The 15921-nt window shown below is 40.7% G+C and overlaps 1 protein-coding gene across 4 annotated transcripts in view; it reads left to right on the forward strand.

The window, feature by feature from the left end:
- Positions 1–3242: 3242 nt before the first annotated feature.
- Positions 3243–15921, forward strand: part of ARHGEF28 (Rho guanine nucleotide exchange factor 28) — a 119722-nt gene continuing 107043 nt past the window's right edge. For all 4 annotated transcript variants that reach the window (XM_030237256.2, XM_050987208.1, XM_050987207.1 and 1 more), the window contains exons 1-2: positions 3243–3299; positions 8862–9066. The gene's annotated coding sequence lies outside the window, so the exon portion shown is untranslated. The remainder of the gene's footprint in view (positions 3300–8861; positions 9067–15921) is intronic.

Genomic DNA, 15921 nt, shown 5'->3' on the forward strand with positions numbered 1-15921 from the left:
CCTGTTTTGCCCATCATGGTATTTGAAGAGTGATCTCTCCCACTCTTTATCTCAACCCATGAATCCTTTGTTACATTTTTTCTGCCCAGTCTAGCTGCAGAGGAGTGAATGAGGGGCCTTGGTGGCTGCCTGGTGTGTGGCCAGCACCAGCCCACTACAGTTGTGTGTCCAGTACTGTCAGCAGTCACCAATTTTCAGTTTTTATTTACTAGAAAATAACTGATGTTTGTGTAATTTTAATGTGTCACTCTATTTAGGATTAACATCTGATCTCACATCCTTGAAAATACAAAAGCCAGCAAACACATTTGATAACACTTGACTACATTGTTTTTTCTCTCCCTGCTTCATCTCCATTTAAGATCTTCATTAATTCACAGCACACAGCAGAATTGACTCAAGAAGTGCGTGCTTAGGTATACTGAAAAAGTTTAGTCAACTTTTTTATTGAGGTGTATGTGTTTATGAGTTACAATTTTCTAGAAAATTGTAAAGGGGAATTAATTTGAATTAATGTAATGAGTAAAGTACCAGTGAGAAAATACCAAGTTAAATATCAAAATGCAATTTTTGTGGAATTCTGTCACTTTTAATGTACAGTAGTTGGAATTTGAGTCTGTTTTTTGAATGCTAGGGTAACGGTTTATTTTAACTTCAAGCAGGGCTGGATCAGTATGAAACAATGGAAAGAGGTGTGCTAAAGGCTGTTGAGTACATGTAGTCTGACATTAGGGTAGAACTTTGTTCTTAACCTGTTCTGTGGCTTGGAATTTGGTGTGTAATAGGAATTTCTTGCAGAATTAATTTGCTCATGTAAGACACTGAAAGGCAGATATCAGTGGTAGAAATAGCTAGAACAGTTTTGCAAGTTCTACCTAAAATCTTAACAATCGTGACTGAAAAGCATGGAGTGCTGTTAGGTCTTCCCTTAAATTGCAACTAAGCTCAAGAAAACACCTCACTGCCTCCTTGCTGATGATACTTTCCATTTTGTAACATTACTTTGTGTGTGTGTGTTGAAAGCTAAGCATTCATCTCAACATTCTGATCCTTATTAATTAAGGTAGTAGTTGTCAAATAATATTCTTTCCCTTCAGCTGTTTTCAACAGCCAATATATTCAAGCAGAAACCATTTGGCACATTGTCAAAAACTGAGTAACATTACCCAGTGACATAGAAGGCCTAGGCAACAGTACTTTGATTGATGCTTGGATGTTTCTGAATTAGAAGACAGTCTCTGCAGTGTATATTTTTCTTCCTTTGTTACTCGAATGTGATTTGTAAAAGCTTACTTGTCATAAGTTTTGCTAGATACATAGTCCCAATGCATACAAAAAGCTTGCCTAAGTCCTTATTTGCATGATAGAAATGCAGGAGGTGGTTTCCTCTGCAACTGAGGCCTGACATATAATAATATCACATTGTTACATTGGAAACTATGTAAATTAACCTTTAGATAATAATTCTTGTATCTTTTTCAGTTGTCAGTATTTGGCATTGTCATCCTAGGTCTACAGCTGCTGTAGATGCGCCTATGTGTGTTTTCTTTTCTAGGATAAGACGCAGGAGGATAGCTTGCTATATTCAGTGGTGAGTGAATGTAGCAACTGAAGTCAAGCAATCCTTATATATGCTTCCAGTAAAGTACTTTGGGGCTGGATGTAGAGGAAAGGTGCTATAAGATGGTTGAAAGCCATCCCTAACCTGGCTGCACCCCATCAACCTCAACCTCTTTTCCATCTGGCAAGTTTAACTTTCCGAAGTCCTGATCAACCCATAACCAGCAGGTTCTCTCTGTAATTTTGTCCCTACTTCCTTGAATAGATGATTTTTAGTGATCAGCCACACAAAGCAAAAACAATGAAAAGTTTCAAATTTTAGAAATGAATGCACACATATGTAAAGTCATGAAATTCTTGGTGAAAGACACGGGATGGTAATGGGGTTTTACTGGCTTCTTTCTCTCCTTTAGTGTTTTGAGAAATAATTCACTTTTCCACAGAAATGAGAGGGGAACTCGTCTTCAAGGCAAAAATGTTCATATGAATGAGTCAATTGAGTCAGGCATGTTCCTCTCCCAGGTGAAAACACAAAACCCTTTGCTTCAATGGCAATCTTTTTATATCCTTTCCTGACCCCTTTCCCATTGGTTGGGTACTTAGAGACTTAACAGTCTCTCCCACCGCCCACCTTTCTTTCCTCTCCCGTTTCACCTTTCTCCTCTTTTGGTTAGTGTTCAACATAGCTTCTTTCTTGGTTCCCAACAGCACTTAACAGTTTCAACGAACAGATCAAATTAACCATACCTAAACTCTAGGTAACAAGTAGAAAACAGAATTAACACTTTTCCTTCATTTACCCCATAGTTCTTTTGTGCTGAAGCAAAATCCTCTTTCATCTCTCACAGGGAGGTATCTTTTTAACCTCTGCTATGTTACAGCAGTCTGATTTGCTTAATATTAATCTAATGCTGTTACAGAGAAAGTATGCTGTCCATCTACAGCAGACAGGTTATGAATTAAGTTACAGTGGAGCAAGAGGACACTTGTTGAGACTTGCTCAGTCTCTACCCCCAGTCTGATACTCCTAACCCCACGTCTTCAGTGCTTCACTGTCCTTAACCAGTGAAACGTGGGCAGAAAAGCCTTTGGGAGTCAACATTAGATGGCTTTAAGAGCAGGTGAAGTTACATATCACGTATACCTAGCGGCTGAGAAGGTAAGGATGGCGTGGTTTGTCTGGGTCCATGCACTATGCAACACGAAACACGTGTGGAAGGGCTGGGCAGCAGGCTGTTCAACCAGCCCCTTTCGTGGGCAGCTCCCAGCTCAGGGCTGGTGCCTGCGGGGAGCGGAGCGGAGCGCTCCAGGCACCGAGCGGGAGCTCGGGGGGTGCCCCGCCCCACCGCGAGCGCGCACCCTGCGCTCCGCCGGAGGATGGCAGCGCTCTCCCTTCCCGAGGGCGCCGGGGGCTCCCTCACCCGTGGCCGGGTCGCCGTCGGTGCCGCGCACCAGTCCCCGCAGGGCTCCCGCCGCGCATTCCCTGTCCTATCTGGGAATGCTCCCTATCGAGCAGTTCGGGATCTGCTCTCCGGGAGCCTCCCAGCGCCGGGGGCTGTCACAAAGCGCCTTTGTTATCCTGGTCCCGCGGGCTGCCGGGGCGGGGGCGGCGCATCCGCGGGCCCGGGCGTGCCCCGCAGCGCTCCCGCGGGCGGCTCGGCGGCACCGCCTCCCTGCCCGCCTCCCTCCGTCCCTCCCTGCCCGGCGGCGGCGGAGCCTACCCGATACGCCACGCACAGGTAAGGCGGCGCTGCCGCGGAGGGCAAGCGAGGCCCGCGGCACCTGCTGCCCCGTGGGGCCGCGCTCGCTGGGCGGGGGGCGGTGGATTGTCCCGAAACTCCGAGGAGCCGCGGCGATTTTCCGCCGGCTGGGACCGCGCCCCGGCGGGCTCCGCTAGTGTCCGCGCAAAGCCTTTGCATGCGCTGTCATTCTCCTTCAGAGCCCCAAAAGGCGCAGAGGGATTTGAGTGTGGCTTTGTCGTTTTTTAATATATGTTGTTGTTGTTTGTTTTTCTGTTTTAAGTTCACTACTTTGCCATAAAATCTACTCTCTTCCCCCCCACCTAGTTTTTGCCTCAATGGGGACGAGGTATTCGGTCTTAATCATAAAGGTGCTTGCCTTTCTCATGCAGAGCAAAAGAAGTTTTGAACTACGTTACTCTTAACTTTTTTAATAGCCAAGAATGTAAAGGAAATGAAAGCTTTTCTGATGGTAAAATTCTGAGAAACACCTTTCAAAAGAAACACCTTTCGTTGGGGCACTGCTGTGCGCAGCTTAGAGATGTGCCAGGCTCTAAAAATCCTTCTTCATTTTTATGGACTTAACTCCTGCCTCTGTATCTGATCTTATACAAAAATGGATGAAGTTCTTCTCATAAATCTTTTAAGGTACACAGATGTGACTGAAAATCTACCACATGTTTTATTTTACAGAAGTAATTTGCTCTTTACTGCATGTTGTGGAAATAGGATATCAGGGGGCATTATACTAAGCGGGATTTTTCCACATAAGTAAAGATGGAACTGTATTCTGTAAACTCGGTATGAAAAATTGACAGGACAACATCTGGTGGAAATACTGAACTACTTAAATGCTTTTATTTTTCCACAATGGGTTTGAATATTAACTGAAACAAAGAAACTGATTGTGTAGGTGTATCTTGATATAATAGGCGACTCATCTAATTTGCAAGTTAACTTCTCAGTTAACTTGCAAATTAGACATTTATGCCTATGATTTACAGAATTTTCAAAAACTTACAGATTCTCCTACCAATTAGTTAAGTTGTATCTTTCAGGCTTAGCATCATTAAGACAAGCAGACATCACCAAACTACATCAATAGTTAAAAGAGGACTATGAGGTGGAATAGTTGCACTTCTCAATGGAAACTGCGCTTTCATTATTAGAACTATGTTTAATGAATTTTGGTATTATTTTTTTTTCTGGTTCTTAGTGTAGAGCTTGTAGCCCAGTTCTAGCTGTCCATGAAGGAGAAATACCAATTACAAAAGTATCTTTAAATACACAGAATATCTTCTTGCTTTGTTAATTATAGCAGTTTGGTGGATGGCCAAGCCTGAGGAATGATGAAGTGTCACAAGCTAGCACTGGAGCCCTCATTTGGATGAATTTGTAGAACCATGAGTTTCTGATCTGTTTCTTTGCTACCTTGTCATTCAGCTGTACAAGTGTGCTGCATGAACTCTTTAAAGGGCTTGCTCTTGTGCTGGTCCCATGGGTTCACAGTGCCCAAACTAGGGAATGCTAGTAGTAAATGTTAAAGCCAATAAAATTTCATAATTAGAAAGCTACTGTCTCTGTCAAAACAGATGTTAAAAGAGTGAGATAATACAGGTATCTCACAACATTATGAAACATTTTTTTTTTTTTTTTTTTGTTTCAGTAGCCTTAGTAATACATTTGATTTTATTTTTGTCTTTTGGTAATGTATAACCCACATTTCACATTTTTCAGGTTTCTTCACTCTAGGGCCCCATTTTCTTTTTAATTGAAATGAAAACGCTACATTAAGAAGGTTGATATGGGAATAGATAAAGAATGTATTTTGCCAACCTTGACAGCAGGCTTCTGTCAGAAGAGAAATTCTTCTGTGTTCTAAAACCCAAGACTGTTCTTTAAAGAGGTGAAGAAGTGTGGTCCTTTTTTGGAGACTCTTGAATTTCCATCTTAGGATTGCAAAATGGCTATGCTTTTAACAAATTAATTTGTACATATTTTGGTATTTTAATAGCCCTGAATAGGGTGATTTTTTATTTAAATAAGATTTAAGCTTCTGTTTGTCTCAAACTGTTGAGAAGAGTGACATTTTCAAAGGTGGTTAGCTGCACTACTTCTGTTCAGTTGCCTTCAAGAGCAGCTAATGTCTGGTGAAGTAATCAACACTAGTGCAAACTGCTTGATGATAAATGTGATAGGCAAAGGTTTATTTCACCTCTCAGTTTGAATAGTGTTAGAAGACAGTAAATGAATGTGCTTGTGAAGCTATGAGCTGAGGGTTCTGCTTTGTCCCCTCCCTATCCTCCAATGCTCTAGATATTCAGGAGACCCCAGTGGAAAAATGGAAGATCATGTCAAAAACCTTAGCTGTAAAGTTAAATCTATTACTTCTGTGAATGTAGTATTTATTATGCATTATTTTCAGCTTGCTCATTTTTCCCCTTTCATTTATTTTGTCCAAGATTGTACTTAAAAGAATGTTCTGTACCATATTTGACCTGATGGCTGTGCAGTGTTGTTCCTGGTGCTGGGGAAGCTGTGAGCGAGTCTTTGGTGTACGAACATAATGTAACTCAGGTGGCATCTATAAATTCAAGAACACAGTTTAGTTCTGTTGCTGTGCTTTTATAGTGGGAGCTGTGGGATGAGTGTTATTAATGGAGTCTGGCTTGCCTGTGAGCACCATACTGAAATCTCACAGGTTTTTAAGAGTATTAAGATCTGAGAAATTTAAACAGACTTTTTGCATGGTAAAAAAAAAAAAAAAAAAAAAAAAAAAAAAAAAAAGGTGATAATGGTTAGTTATGCAATCAATATGCAGAAGAGAGCTCAGTAGAAGACCTCTTGATCTGCATGTGTGCTAGACTTCTACAAGACATTTTGGTAGGACAAATATATTGGATTTTAAAGTATTACAAATGATGCTCTGAGTATTCCTGCTTGCCTTCCAGCAGCCTCTGGGTGGGATGTGTCCCTGCTTTATTGTTGTTTTGGTTGACTACAAATAGAGATTTAATGTGCCTGTCTTGAGGCACATATAGCAGTAATAAAACTAATTCTCAGTGTTTTATAGACATGAGTTTCTGTGTGACCATCACCAAAAAGAAATGTAGTTAAAAAGGAAGAATTGAATTCCAAGGCACCTCTGCAGCATTGTTTAGGGTTTATTTACATAACATATTTTTGGCATTCAGTCAGTTGCTTTGCTGTTATGAAGCAGCAGGTCTGTGGCACAGAGGTGGGGGATTGTGATCTGAAAGGAGAATATAGCAAACAGAAAAGACCTTATGTTTTGTTACATTTGAATTTATACCTGGGAGTATGAAATTCATGTTTTATACCACTGCCATCTGTCTGTAAGGCACAGTATTTTTGCACAAACTGATCCAGTGCAGCTTAATGAGCCGTGGAGGCTTGCTGGAGCAGCCACAGAGCATGAAGTTCAGTGAAGTTTGTACAAGTGATTGCTGGATTGCAGAGCAGCCTCAAAGCCAGAATCCTGTCTTCAACTTCTCTGTCTCTTTCTTCTACAGTGATATTCTTTATTTACAGGGAAGAGGAGAGAGGTGTGTTGCTGGTTGTGAGCTGGGTTGCTGAAGGATCAGGAAGTGCCCTTCTGTGTTTAGGAAAATGCTGTATAGACAGCAAATGCTAGGACAGCCAATAGTAGTCACAGTGTTGGCTGGTAGAAATACCTTTCTGCTGATCCTTAAATAATTCTTCGCCTTATCTAATTTCTTGGTGTGTACAGAGTAAAAATGTTTAATAACTGACATCTTACAGTGCAGATAAGTAAATAATGGATTTTTTAATTTTCCATTGGTTTATTTTCTTATTGTGGTCCTTCTAACATATCATAATAATTGGGGAACTGATGCTGTAAAATGCTAAAATTTATAATGTTGAAAAAAATTGAATATATGACAGTCTCATAATTGACAACCAGTAAATAAAATATTGCGTGAAGAATATTGGAATTATATATTCCAGCTATGACTGAAACCTCTGCTGCAAGTCTTTCCAGTTTGCACCACATCACAATATATGATTCTATTAACTTCTCAGCTGTTAAACAGGATGCTGAGAAGAGGGGTTTTTTTGTGTGTATAGATAAATTCTGCTACTGCTGTCATTGACAGTGTGGGCAATGCCTGAAACCAGACCTGTTTGTTTGTGCTGGTTTCTGTGTCAGACGCACAGATGTCAGAGGAAGGGATCAGGTGTTGCTCTGTGGAATTATGTGCATTCATGATGTTGGGAGCTTGACCCTGCCCTTGCTGTGTGGGGTAGGACTCTGCCTTAGCACTGGAGAGACTTTGTCTGTGTGGCATCTTGTGTGTGCTGGGGGCCCTGCCTTTTGTGGATGTGGGCAGTTCTTTGCTGTGCAGAGGAGGTGAATGGTGAGTAGTAAGCTGCATGTGTTGTGTCTCTTTCAGTCCCTTGACCTGAAATGGAGATTGCACAAGTGCTGTGCTGTAGCCAGAGCTGAGTATTTCCTCCCTACGTGCATCCTCTTCTTCCTGCCTCTCCCAGTCACTTCCAGCAGCCAGGCTGAGTTACTGTAAGCCCCAGACAGAGGAAAGACGTGAGCCATTCATGTGCTTTTTTTGCTAAACAACCAGCATTCTTCAGAGTGTGAGAAAAGCAAAAGAAGCCACTTAGTGCTGTGTGTTGATATTTATTGATTCTTCTGCAGAAAGCAATGAGTACCATTAGATACTCCTTTGCATCCAGGAATCCATGATGAGCTGGTTTGTCAGGCCAAGTACACAGGGAAAGTACTGATACTCTTTCAGCATGGTTCTGTTCTTGTCAGCGCTTGGTTGGTTCTGATGAGCTTATTCATCCACTCAGGATTCATGGTGAGCTAGGTACTTAGTATTTCCGATTGCTCAGGCTCCCGGGGGTTCCACAGTGTGATGCAAGCAAAGGGTGGAAGTAAGCCAGGATGGCACCCTCTCTCCAGAGAGTTGTGTTTATAATACAAAACAAGTTTGTTGTGCTGGTGATGAAATTTTTATCCTCCAAAGGAAGAGTTAAGTTATGTTTTCTTGCCCACACTTTCTGTAGAATAGGGAGACGAGACTGGATACCTGCCTATCGCATCCTTGCAGAGGAGGTAGATGTTGAGATACATCTCTTAAGGCTTTGGAGATCAGAATAATGATTTGACAAAAGCATCCAAGAGCAGTTCTTACTTGCTTGGCATGGTATAATGATTGTAATGTGCTCATGTTTTCTTGTAGTGGAGATGGTGGGTTTTAGTTTGGATGTGTTCCTTTAAAGATTGAGAACCATTGTAGTTGGAGGAGTTTTATACATTGGAATAGAGCAATGGTGTCACGTGGCTGACTGATGTGTCTCTTGTTTCAAACAGCCATGAAGTGATGCCCACTTCAGAGGAGCAGCAGTAATTGTGAGGGCTGGGGTAGATATTAATTTACATCATCTATTTTTGTCAATTGGCACTTGTGGAAGATTCTGCTGTAAACCACTCCTTGTGGAACTAATGTTACTGTTTCTTAACTTCTCTTGTAACTCTGTTTTCTTCTGTACCAACAGGGCTGTGCTTCCAGCGCTGGTGCTCTTAAGGTTGGGCTCCTGGAAACTGCAGAGCTTTGTCTGTGGAAGTGAGATGCCATGGAGTCAGCTGGAGGATACCTCCTTTTTGCACAGAAAATAAGAAGCCCCTCTGTCTGAATCTTGCTGCTGAATAGGCTGGCTGGATTAGTGTTCGCCTTGATATCTTTTTCTTCCAGTACGAAAGGTTTGGATGCTTTTTGGCTGAATCTTTGTGACCAGTGATTTTGTAAGGGATTTTGCCTTGTTTTAGAACTGCAGGAATGTGTGGATTTGTGAATGTACTTGGATTGATGGTCACCCGAAGATGAGAATTAACAAATTTGAGGTTTAAAAGGACTGTATGCATGGATGGTAATCTTTGGCTTCAACTGAAGCCATGCATTTAATTTCTGCATTTGTAGGCAGAGAACTTCTCAAATCCTATCTGACTCATACAATGCTGTGTATATACATTAACGTGCAATGAGCTGCACAAATGTGTTGTTCTTGGAAACTGTTCCCCTGTGAAAACAAGGCCACATCTGAGCTGAGACAGCCCTCTTTTAAGACGGGCTTCTTTTTGCGTAGCCTGTTTCAGCAAGTTGAAGAAGTCTTGTGCATAGTTGTTGAGCCCACCTTGCTGCTTGTAAAGTGTTGCTTCTGGTATGCTTTTTCCAAGAAAGGAATACCACTTTTAATCTATGAATTTTGAGGGTGTAGTGAATCTCAAGTATAATGATGGAAGTCAGAGTTGCTGTGCTGACTGTCACTGTATTAGATCTGGTGATGACTTGTCTCAGTAGTTTTCTGTTTATGGTAGTTGAGACAACCTGCCCTGGCTATGACTTCTATGAAGTTGCTGAAAAAAATCAACACCAGATACTTGGGATATTGGTGGGGAGCAAAATTTGCTACAATGCAGTTCAAGTTCAATTTTTTTACTTTGAGGGATAAATGCTGAAATTCCTGCTAATTAACTGGCTGCAGCTAGGAGTGTCTCAGCAGCTGGGCTCAGCCTGACCTGTTTTATTCACTGTTTCTATTATCTGAAATGCATGTGACATGTTAACTAATACCAGCTGCCCCTCCTCCAGCCTTACAAAGGCATTATTTCACCAGTGTTTTCTCATTCTGGGGAGATTTAGAGTAATTGATAAGCTTAATATCATTTCTCCACCTTGCCCCCACAATTCTGGAAGATACTGACCTAGTTTGCAGACTGAATTGCACATTATATCAAGGCCTCATCATGGGTATCTAGTAATTCCACTGGTTTATTCTGTTTGTAGATGCTGTGACAAGGGAGTTAAGCTGCTCTGAAGTACCTCTTTATGTAAGTCCTACAACACTAGGCTTCTGCCTGGAGAGTTGCTTTCTTTTGGGTAATAGCTCATTCAAAATCAGGATGAATGAAACTAAAATCCATTCTCTGATTTTCTGAGACTGGAGGTTGTTGAATGTTGCTGTCTGATGAGGCATGTGTGAAAGTGATAGTTTCCAGCACTGCAACTCAGCTCTCTGAAGGAAGTGTTAAATTATTTCCCCTTTGTGATAGTTATTTTGTTCTCCTTCTATTCTCAATTGCAGTTTTCAAAAGCAGTTTTATTGCTGGTAAAGAGACACCTCTCATTCACTTTCCCACAATTTTTGGTTGTTCTTTTTCCTTACAAAATTCCAAACTACCATTCTCTCAGTTTCCACAAAGCAGGAAATTTTGTGTTATGTAAAAAATTAAGTTGAAATTTATAACCAAATGGATTTTTTTTCTGTGAAACCTGAAATAATTGCTTAAAAGAGATGAACTCCAAGTTAAAAAACAAGTAGTAACATAGGTCAGGACATACATTGGATGACTTAAATTTTTTTTTGTGCCTTCAAGGGCATGTGATTGTGAGTATTAAAACTTGGTAACGCTGACAGTTATTATTAAGAAAAGTTATTGTGTTTTCTATACCTTTTCTGCTTTTCAATGAGGGTAGCAGGAGTACATGGATGATGCCTAGCAGGAAAATGAGAGAACACTGAATGGTTTTCAAAAGGGTGGTAAAAGATGAAACAAAGACAGAAACAAAGCAATTATCTGTTTATTGTCGTGAGATGGGGATGGAAAAGGAGGAGTACAAATAATCTGTACCCTGGAGTGTTTAAGGAACATATGATTGGTAATGCACCAGCATGATTTTTGATTGTATATGTCAGCTTCAGACTCGGAACCTCAGGCTTGCAAAAATTAGATGCAGTATCTTTAAAGACATCAGGAGAAAAGTATTTTTGAGGCCTGCTCATGTGATGTTTATTGTGTGGTGCAAGGCTTTAAAAACAAATTTTTACAAGAAAAGTAATAAGGGACATGGCAATATCTGATCTGACTGATCTGGTATCTTCTCACAGTAGGATAACCGACCATTTTGCAAAGGGCAATGCTGTGGTGTTTTATCCAGGTTGCTGAAAATGAAACATTTGATACTGTGTCTTGCAGGAAATTCTTATGGATGATAAAGAAGGGGAAGATTAATATAAAGAAAGATGTACAGGTACTGCAAGAGCTCTTGGGGTAGAGGTATTACAAGTGACAGTCCTTAAATGTCAGACTTAAGGCTACTTTAGTACCTTGATTGTAACTCTATGAGTCAGATGTAGGCTTGCAAATTATATGTAAACTTATTGACATCATAGTTTTGGGAGATGCTGGTTAGGACCGAGAAGAATTCAGTGATTACGTGGGAAGACTGAATTTTCCCACCTGCTATTCATGCCAGTGAAAAGTGGAAGGAATGGTTCAAAACTGTGCTTTTGAATACTAATAATGGTACATCTCTTATGAACAAGGGACTCACCAGGGGGAGGCTTGGAATGTTTTAGTCACTTGTAGTGTGTTGGATGAGAGAATGTGATTTCAGTTGTGAACATTCACCCCGGGCTTTGCACAGGTGAGAATCTGTACCAGATCTAAGTAAGCTTTGCTGGTTCTCGTCCTGTGCTTTGGTAACTTTCTTGTTGCGGTCTTCAGCCTCTCACCAGCCCAGGTGAATAAATACCAGAGAGGGCTCATAACTTGCTAGAAACCCAGTGAGGGCAGTTTGAATTGTCACCAACTCATTTTCTTGTGGGGGTAGCAGGTGGAGATGGTGTCTTTCTTGTGGGTCCCCAGTGTCCCAACATACCTGAGGTTAGTGAAGAAAAATGGACTGCCAGGGACTTGCAGTGAGAGTACCTGGGGTGATTTTCCCAGAACCTGTAGTAATTTTTTGAACAGTCTCCTATATTTATTTCTCTGTGTGTGTGGGGGAAAGATGGAAAGTTTTCTTTCAACCCACATCTGAAACTTGGAGAAATCTTAGCAGATCTTTTACTGACCATGTGAGGTTGATGTAGTTAATCTAATGAGTTGGTGTCTGAAAGTATTGCAGATTCACAATCTTGCACATCACAGTATTGTTCATAGTCAGAGTGCCTTTGCAGAATGTTTGGGAAGATCAAAGAGTTCTGAGTGTCCTAAAAGAGGGCAGTTACCTTCTTTAGTTAGATCAAATTATTTCATAAGTTCTGGGAACTCCTTCCAACTGCTTCTCCTTTACTTGAGTGACTTTGTTGGAAAACACAATCAAATCAGCATTTGAATTAAACATGAAAGCCCCTTCTGATTGTTCAGTTCCTTTGCCAGTTTTCATTAAGCAGCTCTCTGACAAGCTGAGCTTGTCTAAATGTTGTTCTGTCTCCATTGCCTGAATGCTACTTTCATGTTCCATAAGCAGGGATGGAGAAAACACCTCTGGAAAACTGAGGAAACATGACAAATACTTACACTGCTGTGAATTTGGGTTTCTCTTTGATGTATTCCAGTCCCTTCTAAAGGCCACAGTGGAACTCCAGAATACTGTGTCATGGCAGTTGCACACTGTGCACTTGTTGTAACTTCAAATATGTCACCATATGGTTCTAACACATTGTTTTCCACAGAAAAGTGGAAGAGATCAAAAGATAGCAAGTAATCTCTTCTTCCCAGCTTCTGTGAAAGCATTTTGTCCATTGAGGGAGGGAGAAATCTGCTGTATTCTGGATCCAAAATTAGGATATTTTTCACACTGTGTGTAAACCTGCTTAGCATCTATATCCACTGGATTTTACCCTCTTCTTTATGGTAATGATGCCAGTTTTGAGAGGTTTGTATTTCATGTCACATCGTCTGAGAATAACTGCAGTTTTGTGTTTATAATACACATTTTTAAAGATTATGTGTAGGATATTTTGTTGATTCACTGTTAACACAGCTGGAGCACATGTCCATACAGTGCAGCTGCTCCAAACTGTCACACTTCAGCATGAAGTGTGACACTGAATTGCTGAATTTCTTGGCAAATCTAAAATAGTATTTAATCCTGTTAGCCTAGTGATGGCTGTTCTGTTTTGTTACCTAAGAGGGAATGCTTTCCAAAAGCTCAAGGATCTTGCTGATTTGATATAATTTTTCTGAAATATAATTTAAGAATACTCTATGCAATTACTCTATTTTGAAAATACATTATTTAATACACTTCTTCTCTATTTAATTTTGGTGGCAGCAGTACATTAAAATCTAATTACAGCACACATCAGTGCCATGATTTAAAAAATAAATGGCAATGAAAAAGAAAATCAAGTATTTGAAGCACATTTCCTCAGTTAATTTGAGGAGCCTGTTTCTGCCTTCTAGAACAGCAAATTACTGTTAACCACTCTATAAAATTACTCTTTAAAAGCCAATCTAGTTTTCAGGATTGAGTAGCCAAGAATACATTGACAGTTCATAGACATCTCTTTTTTAAATGCTAATAATACATCTTTTAAGTATATAGAACTTGGATGTAAGTAGCTTTTGCCTTCCTAAATTATGCTTTTTTAAAGCTGATACAAATAAAATTATATTTAGCCAATTCTATCTGTAAGAGGAGCAGCAAGCTGAGTTTTTAATTTCATTGTGTACTTAAGACAGCATGTGGAATAAAACCTCGCTATCTTCTGGAAGACACTGGTCTCACTGTAGATGGAAAAAAGGCTATTCATGAAAGATGAAAGATAAAAGCAAAATATTTGATGAAGCACTCTTCAGATATTAAAGAATTTATGTACAGCAGTTGTTCCTCCTATTGTAAGCAGTTTTTAGTGTGGAGAAACAAATCTCCCTCATGGAAGTGTTCCTTCTTATTTAATGGTAAGTAACTGGTTTTTGTTAGTTTTGAATAACAGTTATTGATTACCAACTTTGATATTGGCAAAGAAATACCTTACATGGGGCAAACATACTGTGGAAGTAGTGGGCTCCCAAGAGCAGTATATAAGTGTTCTCAGATGTTTGTAAATTGTTTTCTGCTGGGAGCCTTAGGAATGTTTCCCATGGGAACTGGAGAGATAAATAAATAAATAAATAAAATAAATGCTGATCCACAGGATATATGCCCAGCAGTTTTGTGGAGACACCAAAGGGACCTCATCTCCCCAGGAGATGGTGCTGAAAGTTATGCATCTGTCTTTCCAAAGGAACTTTTCAATGTTAATTCTCTGTGAGGAGGCAGAATCAGAGGCTCCTGCCTTCAAGACTCACGATCTCCTGGAAATTATAACTTCCATTTGCTCTTGTGCTGCAAGGTGCTTACTATTCTTAAAATGTACATTCCTAAGGTATCACATGATCCTATGTAACCACTGGAGCTGGCTTAAAGCCCTCAAGGTCTAAGCCTAATTAACTTCTCTTGTGTTCTGTTACACAAAGTCTCCCTCTTAAGGTGTCCCTGCTCCAATGATTTTACTTGGGGACAGTTTTGTTTCTGACACTGTTACAGCTTCCTGGGCTAAGCATAGGTGCCCAGGAGAGAGAGGTGCTTAGTACTGATATATGGAAGTATTCCTACAGGGAAGTTTTGGGAGGGGGGGGGGGCGGTTCTCTGGCTGGGTTGGGGAGAGAGTAGGATGTGGCACCAGGCTGCTTGCAGCTGCAGTGTCTGAGGGCCTGGAGACTCTCAGACTTTGGGTAAGCTCAGTGATGGTCTTTGCCTGGGCTGGCTCTGCAAAGTGCCAAACACTATTCCAGCCTGCTTTTGCATGATTGGAGTGGGAAGTTACAGTAGGACTTAGATATTGATTGTGAGTAGTTGATTGATCCTTGCCAAGCTGTCTGCCTTCCCAGTTCCTCCATGCTGTAGTTGATGTTTGAAGAGAGGTGTAAGGGGATGATTTTCCATGGTTGGATTCAGCTTTTGTATTTGCTGTTCTTTCCAGGTAGTCAGTATCTTCTAGCATGCCCTTTGTGGAAAGAAGATGATTTCTAGCCTGTCTTGTCATTCTGTGCTTTCACATTCTTTACTCTTGCAGTGGGTCTGGCCATAATTCTGGGTCTGTCTGTGTAATCAGTGAGGCTGAAATGACTGTCTTACTTGGACTTCAAAACACAAAAAATAAGTGTGGTTTAAAATATAAATTTGTATTGGCCTGTCAGCATGCCTTTGCTAATGCACGGAGCTGTGTTGCACAGAGCTGATCCAGCTGTTGTCTGCTCTGGGAGCCTGGTCAGGTCAATCATGGGGCTGCACAAAATAGTATGCACAGGCTGGCCTCTGGGTGCCAGCTTGCTGCCAGAATGAGACTGAGAAAATGTATCTGAAGAATGGGACCTATTTTAAAAGATATGAAAGAAAAGAATGGGTGCTTCAAAGGGTGTCCATCAGCAGGCAGATAATTTTTGTTCCACTGGTATAGTAATTTTCTCCCCCTCAGTCCTTAATCGGATTTTTCTGGGCAGGGACTTTGTGTTCACATGTTTTTGTGTAGTGTCTGCAGCAGTAGAGCCCTGATGTTACACAGGACATGAGAATAATAACTAGTCTGATTTGTATATTTTAAATCAAGTCAACTGAAAGAGATTACTCCTTTTCTTTTAGTCAGCAGTTTCACGTCAGAAGGGAAGTTAATTTTCTTATTGCAGAAATTTTCTGACCTATGTTAACAGCTCTTTCTTAAGCTTCCTAATTCCACCATGCTACTTTATACATGAACATAAGTTGTTGTGTCCCTGACAGCAAAACAC

This window comes from Serinus canaria, chromosome Z, assembly GCF_022539315.1.
Source record: "Serinus canaria isolate serCan28SL12 chromosome Z, serCan2020, whole genome shotgun sequence".
NCBI lineage: Eukaryota > Metazoa > Chordata > Aves > Passeriformes > Fringillidae > Serinus > Serinus canaria.